Source organism: Biomphalaria glabrata, chromosome 3 (genome assembly GCF_947242115.1).
Source record: "Biomphalaria glabrata chromosome 3, xgBioGlab47.1, whole genome shotgun sequence".
NCBI classification, from domain to species: Eukaryota; Metazoa; Mollusca; class Gastropoda; family Planorbidae; genus Biomphalaria; species Biomphalaria glabrata.
The window spans coordinates 54,563,923-54,585,242 of NC_074713.1; the positions used below are offsets into that span (position 1 = coordinate 54,563,923).

The 21,320-nt window shown below is 40.9% G+C and overlaps 1 protein-coding gene across 1 annotated transcript in view; it reads right to left on the reverse strand.

Annotated features, from left to right (window-relative positions):
- LOC106054507 (potassium channel subfamily K member 16-like) overlaps positions 1-21,320 on the reverse strand; it is a 135,623-nt gene that overhangs the window by 106,563 nt on the left and 7,740 nt on the right. The window lies entirely within an intron of this gene.

A 21,320-nucleotide genomic window follows, 5' to 3' on the forward strand; every position in this document is an offset into this window, starting at 1 on the left:
GCTACGAAGAATTGAGAACTGTATTGAACTAGAAGCTACGAAGAATTGAGAACTGTATTGAACTAGAAGCTACGAAGAATTGAGAACTGTATTGAACTAGAAGCTTCGAAGAATTGAGAACTGTATTGAACTAGAAGCTTCGAAGTATTGAGAACTGTATTGAACTAGAAGCTTCGAAGAATTGAGAACTGTATTGAACTAGAAGCTTCGAAGAATTGAGAACTGTATTGAACTAGAAGCTTCGAAGTATTGAGAACTGTATTGAACTAGAAGCTTCGAAGAATTGAGAACTGTATTGAACTAGAAGCTTCGAAGAATTGAGAACTGTATTGAACTAGAAGCTTCGAAGAATTGAGAACTGTATTGAACTAGAAGCTTCGAAGAATTGAGAACTGTATTGAACTAGAAGCTTCGAAGAATTGAGAACTGTATTGAACTAGAAGCTTCGAAGAATTGAGAACTGTATTGAACTAGAAGCTTCGAAGAATTGAGAACTGTATTGAACTAGAAGCTTCGAAGAATTGAGAACTGTATTGAACTAGAAGCTTCGAAGAATTGAGAACTGTATTGAACTAGAAGCTTCGAAGAATTGAGAACTGTATTGAACTAGAAGCTTCGAAGAATTGAGAATTGTATTGAACTAGAAGCTACGAAGAATTGAGAACTGTATTGAACTAGAAGCTTCGAAGAATTGAGAACTGTATTGAACTAGAAGCTTCGAAGAATTGACAACTGTATTGAACTAGAAGCTACGAAGAATTGAGAACTGTATTGAACTAGAAGCTACGAAGAATTGAGAACTGTATTGAACTAGACGCTATGAAGAATTGAGAACTGTATTGAACAAGACGCTACGAAGAATTGAGAACTGTATTGAACTAGACGCTACCATGAATTGAGAACTGTATTGAACTAGACGCTACGAAGAATTGAGAACTGTATTGAACTAGACGGTACGAAGAATTGAGAACTGTATTGAACTAGACACTACGAAGAATTGAAATGGGAAAACAAGAACAAACATAAAGAAATACTATTTTTAAAAAAAGCTTATGAGAAAAGTAATTTATCAATTAGTTTGGATCTGTCATGTAATTAAGTTTGTAATAAATCTAGACCAACTATAATAAATTTGTGCGATTAGAAATATTTTTACCAATTGTTTTGTTTAGCGATATTTTTGCTTTTAGCTTTCTCAATACGCTGTGATCCTGTCACGTGCCTGTACCAGTTGCACTAGCGGATCCAGAACTTTGGAGTGGGGGGGGGGCGATTTTTTTCCAAACCCTAACCCTAACGCCCAGTAAACCCTAACCCTACGCATAAACGTGCACTCACACACACACATGCACGCACACACACATACACACACACACATATGTATATATATATATATATATATATATATATATATATATATATATATATATATATATATATATATATATATATATATATATATATATATGTATATATATATATATATGTATATATATATATATGTATATATATATATATATATGTATATATATATATATGTATATATATATATATATATATATATATTGTTATGACTTTGCCATGCGCACCGCCATCCAAGATAGTGCAGAAAGAAGGTGCGCACTATCAGTGACCAGACAAGTCGGATGTTGACATAAGAGACTAACGATTTCCGCCCAAGTCTAGAGCCAATATAGAGATGCTGTGCTCAAGGCAGATATCCTTTGTGTTTGTCATGTCTCCGTGTAAATAAACGTCAATGTCCTCGTTGAGTTGCCTCACTTAAGTTATTACAATTGGTTGTCAGAAGTGGGATTATAGGCAACTCAACGAGAGGAGGTAGGATTTACAATGGCAGCTTTGAAACGATTAGACCAACTCTCAGTTAGAGAGCTTAGGAAGGAACTTCGTAACCGATATGAGATAATTGGTGGTACCAAGGAGGTGCTTACAGCTCGTCTCCGGCAAGCCTTGATAGATGAAGACAAAGATCCAGATACCTACTTATTTGAAATTGAACCGGAGATTTATGAGCTTATTGGCAAGATAAATGAAGCAATGTGTGAACAAATTAACAGTATGGGGAACAAGGTAGATAAAATGTTGTCTCAGCTGAAAGAAGGAGTTAACTCGTTTGTAAAGGAGCAGTTGCCTGTAGACTCGTTGGTCAAGAAGTTGCGTGGTCAAGACTGTGGTCGCACAAACAGTGGTGACGGAGACGCTGGGGATTTGAGCGCCGTCTGTGTCTGTGTTGTGGGCAAGTCTTGTGGTTGTGACTTTCAAGACGAGAAACGTGATGGCGATTGCTGTGATGATCTCAACGGGATGTACCGAGTCGAACGGAAGGAGACAAATGAAGTATTTGTTCCTGTTGTACCTGTTACCAGTACCTTAACTGAAGTCTGTTATATGCCTGAAGCGTTTGTTCCTGTTGTACCTGTTACCAATACCTCAATGAGCCGGACAGATCAAGACAACGTTGGGTCTGCGTTCGAGCCTGTTGCTGTGGACTTTAAAGACCTCTGCCTATCTGCGGTGCTCACGAGGGAAATTCGAAGCTTGACAACAGCATCCAGAAGTTTAGCATGAACTGTACGTGCGGCGCTTCACACATAGAATTTAGATGCCAAGAAAACCACCAACAGTGCATATGTACTTCTACCATCATCATCGACATTGGCATAGATGAATGTCAATCAAATCACTCTAAATCTGAGCTGTCAAGAGAAAGACATTTTCCACTTGAACCTGAAGAGACCTATCTTCTGGACGTAAGACTGTTGTCTGAGGATGACTTCGGTGCATTGGACTTTGCTTGCAACGTGGCTGCAAGCGAACCTGAAGCTCCTTTGAGAGGCGTCTGTCGGAAAGGTCTGCTGAGACAGCGTGTCCGATCAACGGCTGTGCTGAAGAAAACAGTGCTCGACCCTATCTCTTTGTGTAGCAAATGGCCACGTCATTATCGCAACAACAGCCTGGTCAACTGGAGAAAGAGAAAGCGGCACTGGAAGAAAACAATGCGGATGGCCTCGTGAGGAACACGCTCCCTGCCGCCTGTGGCTCCCACTGATCGACCTCCACCTGAACTGTCAAACCTCAGCTGCAGTGTTTCTTTTCGGGACGAAAAGTGCTAAGACGGGGGCAATGTTATGACTTTGCCATGCGCACCGCCATCCAAGATAGTGCAGAAAGAAGGTGCGCACTATCAGTGACCAGACAAGTCGGATGTTGACATAAGAGACTAACGATTTCCGCCCAAGTCTAGAGCCAATATAGAGATGCTGTGCTCAAGGCAGATATCCTTTGTGTTTGTCATGTCTCCGTGTAAATAAACGTCAATGTCCTCGTTGAGTTGCCTCACTTAAGTTATTACAATATATATATATATATATATATATATATATATATATATATATATATATATATATATATATATATATATATGAGAATAAAAAAAGCAGCATTTCTCAACCTTCGGCGAAAAACAAAACAACTGGGGCAGCGCTATAAGGTTCTCTAGTGAAGTTCGGGGCGAAGCCCCGACGCCATAAGCGTTTTCTTGCTTTTTTCACTGCAGAAACGCATTCTCCTGACAAGTACAGCTCATTCTTCACAATGTAGTTCGGGGCGAAGCCCCGACGCCAAAAGCGTTTTCTTGCTTTTTTCACTGCAGAAACGCATTCTCCTGACAAGTACAGCTCATTATTCATCAATGGAGTACGGGGCGAAGCCCCGACGCCAAAAGCGTTTTCTTGCTTTTTTGACTGCAGATACGCATTCTCCTGACAAGTACAGCTCATTCTTCACAATGTAGTTCGGGGCGAAGCCCCGACGCCAAAAGCGTTTTCTTGCTTTTTTCACTGCAGAAACGCATTCTCCTGACAAGTACAGCTCATTATTCATCAATGGAGTACGGGGCGAAGCCCCGACGCCAAAAGCGTTTTCTTGCATTCTTCTCTGCAGAAACGCATTTTCCTGACATCTACAACTCATTACCAATAAATGAAGTTCGGGGCGAAGCCCCGACGCCAAAAGCGTTTTCTTGCATTATTCTCTGCAGAAACGCATTCTCCTAATATCTACAACTCATTACCCATAAATGAAGTTAGGGGCGAAGCCCCGACGCCAAAAGCGTTTTCTTGCATTCTTCACTGCAGAAACGCATTCTCCTGACCTGAAGCTCATTATTCATACTATTAAAAAACGACCTTTCGAATAATGTTGTACTTGAAAAATATTCTAATTTGAATTTATAGGCCCATAATACATTGCAAATAAAACCGATTTGTTCCTTGAAATGATAGGATACCCCACGTATTTAGATTTTGGCTTTGAGGATCGCCGCCGAAAAAAAACTTATTCGATAAATATTATTCAAGAAAACTCTAGTATAAATTGTGAGTTATAGTCCCAAATTTATTTAGCTTGAAAAATATCAGAATGAAAAGGTTGGGAAAAGGTGACTATGAAAGCGTTATTTGAGTTTAGAACTCATCTCAATCATGACGCTTATACTGAAAAATTTCGTTTGAATTCTAACTTTTCCAATGCAAAGACTTTCTTAAAATACTTATGATAACTTCATGTGAAATTACAAAAACTCTGTCTGGAAATGGGAATGGCGGTAGAGTGAAAACGATTAATCCTCGCTCCTTTACTAATTTCTGCTAAAGATTGCATTTGTCATTAAAGAATAGGTATGGGGCGACTCGATATAAGAATTTAATTTATAGTATATATAAATTATATTAGTGACAGATTTTTTTAATTTTGTAATTTCTTAACTATAATACAAAAAGAAAAAGTATTGATTTGTCCGATGGGGGAAATGCGATTGCATGTATCGCCCCTCCCACCTGGTACAACCCTTTTTCATTTAAATTTACTAATGATACAATTTGAGATTAGAGTGTGGTACGACATATTTACAATGGGTCACATATTAATACGTAGTTTATATTATATAGATATTCAACTAATTTTGTTCACAAACTATGATTCTCCATAAAAATAGGACCGCCCCCCCAGCACTCAGAGGACTAGAGTGGGGAGGGCAGTACATGCAATCGCCCCACCCCAATCACCCCAACGAATCGGCCAAAATACCAAAAACGGAGAAACATAATATAAAATTTATATATTAATTCAACTAATTTTGTTCACAAACTATGATTTCTCCATAAAAACGGACCGCCCCCCCCCCCACTCAAAGGGTTTAGGTGGGAAGGGCAGAAGAGGTATTCGTCCCCCCCCCCCCCCCCCACCAATCGGCAAACAGGGAACGACATAATATAAAGATCGGTTAAAATATCAATAACAAGTTACAAGGATATAGATAATTAATTGATTTGCTAGCAGGCTGTGATTTCTGCCAATAAATTGGACCGCCCCCCCCACTCGAAAGTGTAGGGGGGGCGGGATTGATACCATCGCCCCCTCCCGACCCCACCAAATCGGCCAACATACTAGAGGGGGGGGCGAAATAATCTAAAAATAGATTGAAATATAAATAATTAGTATATATTTTTAACATAAGTAATAAATTCGTGTACAAATTGTGTGAATCCTATACTAAAGTTCGTCCGCCCCCCCCCCTTCGGGGGGGGGGGGTCGGCCGAGTGGGGGGGGGGGGTCGGCCGAGTGGGGGGGGCGATCGCCCCTACCACCCCCCCCCTGGATCCGCCAGTGACCAGTTGAATACATGGGGGGACGTCTGCAGCAAGAAGAACAAATATGAGAGAGAAAAAGATAAAGAGTAAGACAGAGGAAGAGAGATAGAAAGAGAGAGAAAAAAGGAACAAGAGAGAGAAAGATAGAGAGAGAGAAAGAGAGAGAGAGTAAGACAGAAACAAACAAAGAGAGAGAGAAAAACAAAAAAAAAAGAAAGAGAACGAAAGAGAGAAAGGAAAAGAAAGAAAGAGCAGGAGAGAGAGAGAGAGAGAGAGAAAGAAAGAAAGAGCGCCATGATTAATTACAATGATTAATGATAAGGAATCACAGTCACGTGACCAAGCTCTGAGGGTGCGCGTGTGTGTTTATAAAGAAGATGCTAACCAATGAGGGAACAGAAGATGAAAAAAGAAATGACAAGGGGGTGGGGGTGGCGGGGTGCTCAAAGTATATGTCTCCGTCTCGCCTTCTCGGCACCCAGCGCCACATCTCTGAACATAGACATATCGTGTTTCATGGGAAGGTGCTGGACGCAATCAACATTCCGTCCGAGGAGCGCAGAACCGACACACGCCACGTTCTAATGAGCGATTCTAACCTATGATAATACACGAACTTCAAGGGAAACTCAATCTTTCGCAATGATATTGTACAGGCTGATGTATGTATTCGACTATCGTAGTGGCCTACTCTGTGGAAGTGTCTCTCTCAAAGGCGCTATCAAATATTTCTTGACCGACTACATTAACTGTGACTTCTCTTCAAAAGTCTGGCAGTGTACTATACAAGACTATCTCCCTTCTACATGATGCCCCAGTGCAGGGCTTCTCAACCTGTGGATCGCGACCCCGTCGGGGGTCGAATGACCATTTACGAGGGGTCGCCTAAGACCATTGGATTTTTTAATTTTTTTTTTGTGGGGGAGGCTATTTTTCATCGGAAGTTATATATATATAAGTAAGGTAATGTTTCCCTTTCAGACCTGGTGGTCTATAGGGCAGGTGATGTAAAGGTCATCTGATTCTGTGGCCTACGGTTAACCGCCTTTATTTTTACTTTTCCCCAACTGATGTCAGGTACCCATTAGAGCTGGGTAGACTCAGAGACGCCTAAGGATCCCGAAATAAAAATCCCAGTCTTCACCAGGATTCGAACCCGAGACCTCCCGGTTCAGAATCCAAGCGCTTTACCACTCAGCCACTTTATATATAAGAGAGAGAGAGAGAGAGAGAGAGAGAGTTATATATTTTTGTGTGACTCTAACGTGTTGTAACAAGCATATTTATACTACAGTCGATATACATTTATATTTGAAATGCCGTGGTATTGGAATATTATTCAGATTATATTATTATTAATCAAATTATGAACGATCGTCAAGTATCAATAAAATTAAAAAGTGGGAATAACAAAGCTAGATCTAACAAAACAGACATATAGACAGGGGATACGAATGACACTTTAAGTCAATGTAGCATCATTGAACGGATACGTGATTTTTTGTTGGTAGTTACTTTTTTTAATAATTGTTATTCGAAAATATTTGTTGTGGACCACGTCTTCGTTGTTGCAGAATACTTTTTCAACAACTGAAATGACTGTCCATCTAATGCAGCGGTTCTCAACCTTTTAGGCTCGGCGACCCCTTTTTACAACCCCACTCTGCCACGACCCCCTTCCCCCGAACATACATACAGCAACAGAAGAAAAGACAACAACAATCCATTTTTTCGATGGTCTTCCGCGACCCCTGGCAAATCGTCAATCGACCCCCAAGGGGGTCGCGACCCACTGGTTGAGAACCCCTGATCTAATGCGTCGTAACGCCATTGCGGGATGAAACATTTCTATGGAGAAGATCAAATCACGTAGTGAAGAAAATTTAACACTAACTAAATCACATTCACCTAAGCCGATGAACGAAAAAGATTTTATGGTTGGGGTTGGAAAATTGTATTATATGGTCGCGGAGCTAAAAAGGTTAAGAACCGCTGCTCTAGTGCGTTGTTCTAGAAGGGCCTGTGCGTACGTGGGTATGGAATAGAAAAGACCAGACTATCTCTCACAAGCCGACTAAAATAGATGGTAAAACTAACCCTTTCAGGCCTTTACTTGCAGATGAACGGTGGAGGGGCGGTAACGTCTTTGACTTTCGTTACTTCTGGTTCAGTAAATACAAAAGTCAAGACAAGACTGACGTTAGTTCCCTACCATGAAATCCCCGTTTTCTCACGTTCAAAGTTATGGTCACCACTACTGCCTTTTAGTCAAATGTACGATTTTTAGAGGCTAAGTAGCTGACTCTTGCTGTCCACGTACTTGTGTACAACAGTTGAAAGTATGAAGTGACCATACAACACTTGATAGTGTGTAGTGACCATACAACAGTTGACAATGTATATTGACCATACAATACTTGATAGTGTATATTGACCATACAACAGTTGACAATGTATATTGACCATACAACAGTTGACAATGTCTATTGACCATACAATACTTGATAGTGTATATTGACCATACAACAGTTGACAATGTATATTGACCATACAATACTTGATAGTGTATATTGACCATACAACAGTTGACAATGTATATTGACCATACAACAGTCGACAATGTATATTGACCATACAACAGTCGACAATGTATATTGACCATACAACAGTCGACAATGTATATTGACCGTACAACAGTCGACAATGTATATTGACCGTACAACAGTCGACAATGTATATTGACCGTACAACAGTCGACAATGTATATTGACCGTACAACAGTCGACAATGTATATTGACCATACAACAGTCGACAATGTATATTGACCGTACAACAGTTGACAATGTATATTGACCATACAACAGTCGACAATGTATATTGACCATACAACAGTTGACAATGTATATTGACCATACAACAGTCGACAATGTATATTGACCATACAACAGTTGACAATGTATATTGACCATACAACAGTTAACAATGTATATTGACCATACAACAGTTGACAATGTATATTGACCATACAACAGTTGACAATGTATATTGACCGTACAACAGTTGACAATGTATATTGACCATACAACAGTCGACAATGTATATTGACCATACAACAGTTGACAATGTATATTGACCATACAACAGTTGACAATGTATATTGACAATACAACAGTCGACAATGTATATTGACCATACAACAGTCGACAATGTATATTGACCATACAACAGTCGACAATGTATATTGACCATACAACAGTTGACAATGTATATTGACCATACAACAGTTGACAATGTATATTGACCATACAACAGTTGACAATGTATATTGACCATACAACAGTCGACAATGTATATTGACCATACAACAGTTGACAATGTATATTGACCATACAACAGTTAACAATGTATATTGACCATACAACAGTTGACAATGTATATTGACCATACAACAGTCGACAATGTATATTGACCATACAACAGTTGACAATGTATATTGACAATACAACAGTCGACAATGTATATTGACCATACAACAGTCGACAATGTATATTGACCATACAACAGTCGACAATGTATATTGACCATACAACAGTTGACAATGTATATTGACCATACAACAGTTGACAATGTATATTGACCATACAACAGTCGACAATGTATATTGACCATACAACAGTTGACAATGTATATTGACCATACAACAGTCGACAATGTATATTGACCATACAACAGTTGACAATGTATATTGACCATACAAGAGTTAAGAAAAAGAATTTCTTGAGAAAAATACTCTTCATTAAATGGATCCACAGTCTTGTAGATCATCAATATTCGATTTCTTTCCCTTATCGGTTTTCTTTTTAGAGGCATCAGAATGGAAAAATTACTATTACTTTTGTGTGGTCTGTCTGTCCGCCCGTCTGTTATGGAAAATTTAATCTTATGATATTTTGCAGCTTGCAAAGTTCTGGCACCACAGCAATTTCTTTTCTCTCATGAAAGTGAACCGTTTTGTTTTGAAAATAGATATTGTATCCGATTTTTTTTTCTGAAAGTTACATCATTTGGGAAAATGTTACGTTTAATAGTAAAATACAACATCAAGGGATGAATGGTTGCGATTGTTACACATTTGTACTCTGCTATTTCTTATAGTCATGTTGAAACTGTTGCACCTTTTTTGATACAGAAATCTCAATTCTTGTTATTAAGTGTTCCATCTAATGTCAAAAGCAGAGGACTACAGAGCTTGTTTATACAAGGACAAAATCATGTTTATATTAAGAACGTCTGCTTGTCTGGAGAGTGATCACATCGACCTGGGTCACTTACAAGTCCCTTTCTCCCAGACAAAAACTTGCTAGCTGGTAATCAAAACCATTTGGAGTATTGCACTATTCGAATTTTTGATTAAGTATAACTGAATGGGAAGACAACTCTAGTTCTTTCTGCGTTATTTCCCTTGTCTTGCCACGTCACTGGTCGCCTCAATTAACCGTGAAATGTCATTGACTGATCAGCATTGGAGCATTGTCTTTCCGCTTGACCGGGCCGCTGCGCGTGTTACTTTCTAATGGACATCACATGCCCCAGTGACGGTATACAGTCACTCGCGTTTCTCTTAGTGGAGGCGCTTTTGGTATCCATGAGGGGACAGCCCTTTACATTATGTCATTATTGGCTTATCGCTGATTGCCTGGGTGATTAAGGTAGACTGGTCGTTCGATTAGCTCTTGGGGCTTGAACACGTTTGCGAAGGGTTTGAGACCTGATCTCTTTCATCTCCTGCTGGATGGGGTCTATCTAAAATATTCGGTTACTAGAACATCATAAACACGCCTTTGGTATGCCATCTAGATACTCTTCATATGAAATCTAAATGATCTTTTTATGTCATAGACATGATCTTTAAATGTCATCTACTGTTCATATGAAATCTAAATGATTTAATGCCATAGATATGATCTTTGTATGTCTTCTATATACTCTTTATCTGAAATCTAAATGATCTTTTTATGTCATAGACATACATGATCTTTAAATGTCATCTACTGTTCATATAAAATCTAAATGATTTAATGCCATAGATATGATCTTTGTATGTCTTCTAGATACTCTTTATCTGAAGTCTAAATGATCTTTTTATGTCATAGATATGATCTTTGTATGTCTTCTAGATACTCTTTATCTGAAGTCTAATGATCTTTTTATGTTATAGATATGATCTTTGTATGTCATCTAGATACTGTTTAAATGAAATCGAAATGATCTTTTGACCCAGCCACCTGGGAGACAGAGGCACATGACAGAGCATCATGGCGTCGCGCTGTGAAAACTGGCGCACAGGTTGCTGTTGAAACGAGAAAAACGCTGGCAGTAGAAAAGCGCCAGAGAAGAAAAGCAAGGCAAACGACACTAGCTCCAACTGGAATAACCTGCCCAGTGTGCAGCCGAACATTCCGGGCTCACATAGGTCTCACCAGCCACATGAGGAGGCACAAACCCCCAATGCAAAGCCCTCATAAAAGTGGTCATCATCGAACCAAGATGGACGAACTGTATATATATACACGCCCTTTATAGGTCACAAACATGCCCTTTATAGTCATCACCACGCCCTTTATACATCACCACCACGCCATTTATACGTCACCAACACGCCCTTTATACGTCACCAACACGCCCTTTATACATCACCACCACGCCCTTTATACGTCACCAACACGCCATTTATACGTCACCAACACGCCCTTTATACGTCACCAACACGCCCTTTATACGTCACCAACACGCCCGTTATATGTCACCAAAACGCCCTTTATACGTCACCAACACGCCCTTTATATGTCACCAAAACGCCCTTTATACGTCACCAACACGCCCTTTATAGGTCACCAACACGCCGTTTATATGTGATAACGAGACTCTTTATAAAGTACCCACAGAGTATTCTCAAATTGTACGTTCTGATGCCCTGTGTAGTCCCAACCTTTGCTTCGAAAAACAAACTTTTTGGTGCAACAGGTGTGACGAAACGCGTCCCTTCTCAATACAGAACCGACCAGTGCGGAACTAACCCCCCCCCTCTTACCCACTAGTTAACATTGTATAGCCCCTTTTACACTAAACTGACCAGGGTAGAACACAAACAATCTATCACACCAAGGTTAGATCCAACCCCCAAATTATAGGCCATAAACACACATCACAAGTTACACCCAGACGTCGAAACAAACGTACGCAGCCGTTAAGTTCAGGAACATTAAAATTGAATGTTACGCCCCAAACGCCGAAACAAAAGCACGCAACCGTAAAGTCCAGGGACATTAAAATTTGGTGTCCACGTACGTCCCTTTGAGTCGACGCTTCTAACGCCTAGGGCTATTCAAATCGTTCTCGCCCGCTGTACCATCGAGCGATGGTCCAGCCTGATAATTGTTGCATGGTTCCGCTTTCGACCTCCTTCGCCCCCCCCCCCCGGGTCGCGGGTTAAAGAAGTCAGGTGAATGAGCCCCAAATGAAAAGATTGGTCCAATTTAACAATTCTAAACTCAAAAGACTCGCTGGCCATTGGATCGTCACTACTCTTAACATACCGTTCGGGAACCTATAAAAGCCGGAGACGAAAGTTTCAGGTTAATGCCATTCTAGATCAGAATCACTGAGAAGTCAGAAGTCAGAAGACTCTCAAGTCAACGATTCATTTGGAAAGCGGGTGAGTTGGAAAGACTTTATCATTATTATTTAGTGTGTCTTCGCCTGTAACATTTATGTTCATGTATCATTACCATGTTAACACTTGTTTGCTTCCAAATATTATATTTGTAAATCTCTATGAATATGTGTTCCTCATTTACTCGTCAATGTCAACTGTATTCCCAACGGTGGACATCCACCTTACAATTTAGTTAATCCTAATGTTTATTTATGCATTTGTTACTCATTCATATCCATATTCATCTGGGCCTACTCACGTCTAGATTATTTCCTTACCTGTTCATGTGTACCTGTACATGTGCACATATATATACATTATAATTTTGCTTGTTCTTGCTATGCACATACTGTGCTGTTACCATGCATCCTTAGGTCCGAGAATCAGTCTCGTCTAACCCCACTTTTTTCGGCTTGCTGGCCTGCATCAGTTATGTGCCCTTTTCTACCCCCCCCCCTTCTTGTCACGGTCATCTGGTCACGAGCGACCGCGGACTTGTTTACCTGTGGGTCAATGAGGTCACAGGGGCTACAACCCTGTAATACGGCCCCCCTGTTTCCCTCCTCATTTATGCCCCTGCCTTGTACATTAATATGTGTATTCGTAATATTGTTATTATATCATTTGTACAGCAATTATTATCAGACTTAGTGAAATGTCATTAGCATGTATCTTAGTTAGTCTGAGGGAGACGCTCCTATCAAGGATGCGCCCCTCGCCAACCAGCCTGTATGGTTTAATAATTCAGGCTCCTCTCATGTCTCATTTCATAGCCTCCTACACCAGGGCTGGCGTGTTTTGTTGCCTGAAGGCAGACCTCCGCAGCTCTCCACACATTCCCGTTGAGGGTGAGTCACTCATCACCCTCGACCCGAACCGAAGGCATTCCAGGCTGACGTCCCAAGACCGGTCTGCAACTACCACAGGAGTAAGTCCACCGCGTGGCATCCTCATATTCATCACACTAGTGCCTGCCTACCTGCAGGGCACCAGCAACTGGCTAAAACACAACGGAGCTTCAACTTACCCCACCCCGGAGGAGAACCTTGCATAACAGATAAGTGAGAGACAGCCGAATAAGCAAACCATACATGAATCTTTATGAGCAACATCCCAGTGATGATATTATCTTAAACGTTATCATAAAATCCTAAATCATTCTGTACATCCCCCCCCCTCACTCGCTGATTGTATTTCTTCTTAATTAATCTTTATTAAACATGTGTTCTTCCACAAAATCATTAAGCTTTGCGTTTTGCTTGTACCTGTCTATGTGCCTATATAACATCAACCAAATATTTACCACGTTGTGGCTCTAAGACTTTACCCATAGGAGTTGCAGGCCAACGTCCCCGTCGGGAAGTGCAAACGAACCGATCGGCGGACTTATTCCACCACAACAGGGTTTTTTTTAATGACACAACCATCAGTACACAACAAGCTTAAATCCATAATCTACTGGGCAAACACAACTCGTGTTCTTAAAATTAAAAAAAATACATTTGAAACAATTACACAGACAAGACAAAGATATGTATCATTCTTTTTTTTTTAAAAAAGACATAGTTAATGTCTACAGTATTTTATTTATTTCACTGTGACAGCAGAACATGGTGTCAGAAGTAGGACCTGACTTTAATAGTTGGTGTGTACGTGAAGAGCTGGGAAACCATCAAAAAACTAGCAAGAGACCGTGGAAAGGGGCTTGTTTTTGTCGAGACCCTATGTTCCATGAGGAACCAAAAGGAATGATGATGATGATATGTTCCATGAGGAATCAAAAGGAATGATGATATGTTCCATGAGGAACCAAAAGGAATGATGATATGTTCCATGAGGAACCAAAAGGAATGATGATATGTTCCATGAGGAACCAAAAGGAATGATGATATGTTCCATGAGGAACCAAAAGGAATGATGATATGTTCCATGAGGAACCAAAAGGAATGATGATATGTTCCATGAGGAACCAAAAGGAATGATGATATGTTCCATGAGGAACCAAAAGGAATGATGATATGTTCCATGAGGAACCAAAAGGAATGATGATATGTTCCATGAGGAACCAAAAGGAATGATGATGATAATATGTTCCATGAGGAACCAAAAGGAATGATGATATGTTCCATGAGGAACCAAAAGGAATGATGATATGTTCCATGAGGAACCAAAAGGAATGATGATATGTTCCATGAGGAACCAAAAGGAATGATGATATGTTCCATGAGGAACCAAAAGGAATGATGATGATGATATGTTCCATGAGGAACCAAAAGGAATGATGATATGTTCCATGAGGAACCAAAAGGAATGATGATATGTTCCATGAGGAACCTAAAGGAATGATGATATGTTCCATGAGGAACCAAAAGGAATGATGATATGTTCCATGAGGAACCAAAAGGAATGATGATGATGATATGTTCCATGAGGAACCAAAAGGAATGATGATGATGATATGTTCCATGAGGAACCAAAAGGAATGATGATGATGATGATGATGATGATAATGATGATGATGATGATGATGATGATGTACGTGATTCGGATTATTCATCATAATTGAAGATTATCATATCCTACCCCAAGCTTCCCTTTGGATGACGGGGGATATCGGTGGTAGGTTTGAACCCAGAACCAGAGAGATGACATGTCCCGAGGACAAATAGCTAGACCAGGCAGCCATCCATATATCGCAATATGCGTACAAAATTTAGTCAAAATTAGTATAATATCTTATAAAATAGGGACGTTCTTAAAAAAGATGATTACGTCTTACGCATGTCCCTAGGTCAATCTAGTCATGCTTGTTAACCAATGACTTCAATTCTGCCGAGTCACTGGTTTTCCTGGCTGACTCAGGCAACCCATTCCATGCTCTAATAGCACTAGATATATTATAGTAGAGTGGGGAAAAAAACAACAAAGTTTATTACAAAAAATTTTATGTTATATAAATTATCTTCAGAATATTTTGTGCCATAAAACGGCCGCGCCAAACGGCCGCGCCAAACGGCTGCGCCAAAACATCGAGTGCACTCGAAAAGGTAAATCAGGGCATAAGTAGGCTGGGCTTAATTCAGCCTCGTTTTCGTCAGTCAGCTCTGAGTTATAAACAATCTTACAGCTTCATCGTACTTTATTAATAGAACTGATTCTTATCATGATAGGAATATTCAAATGTCTGTTCAGTTGTTTTACGACTGCGATCTGAAGATATTTGAATAAAACAAAATGACTTACAACACAGTGGGACACACAATCAAACTAGAATACACTTTTGAGACGGACGAAAAACAAGTTTTAAAGGAAAACTCCGATGGTTTTTTCATAAAAATCCACCATTTTTACAACTATTCAAATAGTAACAAAGACAGGTGGCTTTTGGCCGGAGGAATTCCAGCCACCCGTCGCCTCAGCGTGGCCCTCCGGTGGAAACGTCTAGGGGTGGACCCAGATAGGCTAAGTACGAGTAGCGAACCAGGCCCTTGCGTGTCCCCCTGGGTGAGCATTTTTTTTTATCTCACTCGGGGGTAGGGATGGAACAAGTAGCCCGCACACCAGTCCAAAAAGTCCGCCACGCCGCTCCACATGGGGACCGTCATCAGTATCCCGTTAGCTGGAGTGGCGGTCCCTGCACGGAACAGTGGCGGTTACAGTATAGGAATATGAGACAAGCTCCCCGCAGTCAGCACTGTTCTCGGCCACTTGTAGCGAGTGGGGCCCAGGAACCGGGACGGTGCGCTGTGTACACGGCACGGCCCGGTCTGGCCCAGTCAACCGATATGGCCGTCTACCGTTGAGAGCAATCAGACAGGACAGGGGTGAAGAGACCCATGTCCAGGCCTGGTAGTTGGATAAAAGCCTTTCTAATAACCAAGGGGATAAAGGCGCCTACTCTCTACTGGACTTCACTGAAGGTGGCCTTTGGTTTTAGATTCAGGCCATAAAATATTTTTTTTTACAATTGTATTGCTAAGTTATGTAAGTTTTGTCATACTAAATACTACATTTAAAAAAAAATAAGATAAGATAATGTGTATTGATCCAATCAAATGGAAATTCAGTTTGACTACAAATGACAACTTTTTTTTATTTAAAGAGAAAAACTTTTATTTACTACGCAAATAGGTTCAACATAATTTAAAACAACAATTAATAAGTAGTTTTTCATATTATCGCGTGAACTGCAGAGCGTTCATACCACCATGAAACACAAAACTAAAGGAATTATTTTTTTACGGAAATGTTTTTTTCTTGAGGCTTTCAATAAGAGACTGATCATTTACAAAACAATTAGATATTCATTATACGACATCAGTTAGGTCAGGTTCACATCTAAATTCACATTCACTTATCCCTTGGTCTGCTGGACCTTTGGGGCACCACATAGGATCTATCAACCTATTTTCTCCATTCTTCTCTGTCATTTGCCTTTGATAGAATTTCATTATGATATTCTTTCTGAAAATATTGATACCTGCCTTTTTACCTGCCTGTGTGAACCACTTCTGGTAGAATTTAATACCGATATTCTTCTGAAAATATTGAAACCTGCCTTTTTTCCTGCCTGTGTGGACCACTTCGGGGGGCCGATTTCGAGTTTGTGTTGTTTCCACACAAACTGTCTTTGTAACCTGTTGTTTTTTTTAATTTTCAAAAATAACTTATTGTTTTTCTAGTGTAATTTTTCTGCGCATCCAAAAAGGTCAGATTTTCACGTGTTTCTATGTTACGTCACACAAACCTATTCATTTAATCTATTGACTTACCGTATAACGGAAAACCATGCAGTAGAGTTTACAGTCTCGTAAAGGAAATAGATCTAGGTCTCTGCAGTTAGATCTAGATCTTGTGTCAAGAGTAGATCTGCATGCTTGACTAACCACGGCAGTGTGTATTTTCTCGCCTGACCACTCAACACACAACAAACGCTGTCGCTCGGTTGTCTTGTCATGACCGACTACACATAGTCTCGACTAGCCTTACACTGACCAGTTTGTTAGAATCAGTCAGACACATGATCTATTTACTTTTTTGACAGGGAGGGGGTGTAGAGGAATATGTTATTCTATATCTGTACCATATCTATGGACTAGGCCGGCACCAAGCTAAACAGCCACTGTACACTGGCGGATCCAGGGGGGGGGAGGGGCGGTAGGGGCGATCGCCCCCCACTCGACCGACCCCCCCCCCCATCTTTAAAAAAACAACAGTAAAACTAATGGTAAGAAGCTTCGGATCATATTTCCACGACCGTCCTGCTAAAAGCTTGCGTGATGGTCAGCAGTTACATCGTAGTCCACTTAAGTCGTGCTGAGCACTTTTACACTACAAGGCTTACAGACGAGAGAGAAATCAATGGCTTTAAACCTAAACACAAAAAAGTTATAAACCTAGATTCAACAATGGCTTAAAACCCTCCCTAAATAAACATTGCATACAAACTAAAATACTGCTACATTTATAAACATAGAATACATAACGCTTGCAAACCTAGATCCTACAATATTTATCAATCTCCAGCTAGAAGGAGTATCACGTCGGTTCGGGAAAAGCCAGGGTCATCTGGAAGCGGACAGGCTGAAGACCAGCTGGAAGCGGACAGAGTGAAGACCAGCTGTAAGCGGACAGGCTGAAGACCAGCTGGAAGCGGACAGGCTGACGACCAGCTGGAAGTGGACAGGCTGAAGACCAGCTGGAAGTGGACAGGCTGGAGACCAGCTGGAAGCGGACAGGCTGGAGACCAGCTGGAAGTGGACAGGCTGGAGACCAGCTGGAAGCGGACAGGCTGAAGACCAGCTGGAAGCGGACAGGCTGGAGACCAGCTGGAAGTGGACAGGCTGGAGACCAGCTGGAAGTGAACAGGCTGGAGACCAGCTGGAAGTGGACAGGCTGGAGACCAGCTGGAAGCGGACAGGCTGAGGACCAGCTGGAAGCGGACAGGCTGAAGACCAGCTGGAAGTGGACAGGCTGAAGACCAGCTGGAAGTGGACAGGCTGACGACCCCCCCCCCCCCCAAGACCATCAACACTATCGGTACAGATGAGCAAGATGTAGGTACAGTTGGAGAGACTCGCTTAAAACAGAGACGGCTTGAGGAAGCTGGCTCACACAATTCTCTCTCTCTATATCTCTCTCTCTATATATATATATATATCTCTTGCTATTTTTATTGGTACGTTAAGCGTGGTCGAGAAGCCAAATGCGCTTGAACTTGGCTTGGCTTGGCTACCTAGAAGGGGGCTCGAGGTTCGACACAGAGGCAGAGTTGTGTTTACTGAGCTGCCTAAAGGCAGCAAACTCCTATATACCCCCTCCCCACCACTGGTCCACAAAAGAGATTGGACCAAAAGCGCTCTGAGCATGAAAGTAGCGCTATATAAAAGCTATAATAATAATTTTAAAAATCTCTTACAATTAACTATTCATAATTTATTTTAATGTATTAGCTGAAAATAGCGTAGTTAATGAGGTGCAACACACACCCCTCTCCAAACTCTTCCCGTAGCCCTGAGGGTTACGCGTACCCCAGTTTGAGAAACACTGACCTACACTATGTGTTCTACTTGATTCAATTAGTTTATTGACTTCTGTAGTTACCTATACCATGGAACTATACTAACCTTTAGTCAACTTACTACACGGAGAATGTTTCTGAACAGTTGGCAGGCTTTGACTGGTGAATATAATAAGGCGATATATCTCACTCGATGTAGATATCCTAATTGCTAACCAAATAAGGAATTTTTACAAAGCATATATCAGCTCACTCTGTCTGTCTGTCTCATAAAAAGTATGTACACGTTACTTCTCCCACACCCATTCTCGGATCAAGTTCAAGGACGTGTTTTGATAGTGAGTTAGATTTGTTTAAATATCAATTTATTTCATTTCATCTCAAGTGGAATCTGTCTGTATTGTAATGAAAGTTATATTTAGTTTTGTTCCCAAAAGAAGTTTATACAATTTATGTTCTATAATTTAAATTATAATACGCCTGCGTCGGTTTAGTTGTCTACTAGCATTCTGATGCTTATAAGTTAACGACGTCATCAACACCCTTGACCCTGATGCACTGGGGTCATTAGGCAGCACTTACTTGCCAGGGGTAGGGACAAACGTGACTCTACTCCAGAGCCCCGGCAGTAGGGTGGCCCTTTCACCCTTTTTTAATGCATCTCATGTACGTATTTTATTTTGTAGCGACCTGCTGGTAAGCCCATAGGGCCCGCACTGAGTGCAACATGGACTACGATCCTTGTTGGATATTTTGCGTTCAGCTCGAGCACGACTATGGATAAGACGAGAAGGGAAGTAACAATTACCGCACTTATGTTTAATTAAGTTATCGCCTTTGTCCTACTACTTATAAATCCCGAGCTAATTACCCTTAGTCAAGAACATGATAAAAATAGGAAATCGTCGATACAGAGAAAAGAAATGGAAAAAAAATCATTATCTCCCTTAGCAGTAACTGATAATGAATTATCCCCCTTGGTTATCAGCAAAACAAGTTATGCATATATAGGTAAACTATAATAATATCTATTAAACCTATCCGCCTGATTGTATAATAATTAGTCAACTATTTAGCCCCAATGTTATCTCATGTTGGTCTTATTGCTTTCTCATGGTGGCCACATAGTGGTTTCATGGTGGTCATATTGCTTTCTCATGGTGGCCACATAGTGGTTTCATGGTGGTCATATTGCTTTCTCATGGTGGCCACATATGTCTCATGGTGGTCATATTGCTTTCTCATGGTGGCCACATAGTGGTCTCATGATGGTCATATTGCTTTCTCATGGTAGTCACATAGTGGTCTCATGATGGTCATATTGCTTTCTCATGGTAGTCACATGGTGGTCTCATGATGGTCATATTGCTTTCTCATGGTAGTCACATAGTGGTCTCATGATGGTCATATTGCTTTCTCATGGTAGTCACATAGTGGTCTCATGATGGTCATATTGCTTTCTCATGGTAGTCACATAGTGGTCTCATGATGGTCATATTGCTTTCTCATGGTGGCCACATAGTGGTCTCACGATGGTCATATTGCTTTCTCATGGTAGTCACATAGTGGTCTGGTCTCATGGTTGTCATATTGCTTTCTCACGGTGGTGGCCACATAGTGGTCTCAGGGTGGTCATATTGCTTTCTCACGGTGGCCACATAGTGGTCTCATGGTGGTCATATTGCTTTCTCACGGTGGCCACATAGTGGTCTCATGGTGGTTATATTGCTTTCTCATGGTGGCCACATAGTGGTCTCATGGTTATAATATTACTTTCTCATGGTGGCCGCATAGTGGTCTCATGATGGTCATATTGTTTTCCCGTGGTGGCCACATAGTGGTCTCATGATGGTCATATTGTTTTCTCATGGTGGCCACATAGTGGTCTCATGGTGGTCATATTGTTTTCCCGTGGTGGCCACATAGTGGTCTCATGATGGTCATATTGTTTTCTCATGGTGGCCACATAGTGGTCTCATGGTGGTCATATAGTTTTCCCATGGTGGCCGCATAGTGGTCTCATGGTGGTCATATTGTTTTCTCATGGTGGCCACATAGTGGTCTCATGGTGGTCATATTTCTTTCTCATGGTGGCCATATAGTGGTCTCATGGTGGCTATATAGTGGTCATATTGTTTTCCCATGGTGGCCAAATAGTGGTCTCATGGTGGTCATATTGTTTTCTCATGGTGGCCACATAGTGGTCTCATTGTCGTCATATTGTTTTCCCATTGTGGCCACATAGTGGTCTCATGATGGTCATATTGATTTCCCGTGGTAGTCACATAGTGGTCTCATGGTTGTCATATTGCTTTCTCACGGTGGCCACCTAGTGGTCTCATGATGGTCATATTTTTTCCCATGGTGGCCACATAGTGGTCTCGTGGTGGTCATATTGTTTTCCCGTGGTGGCCA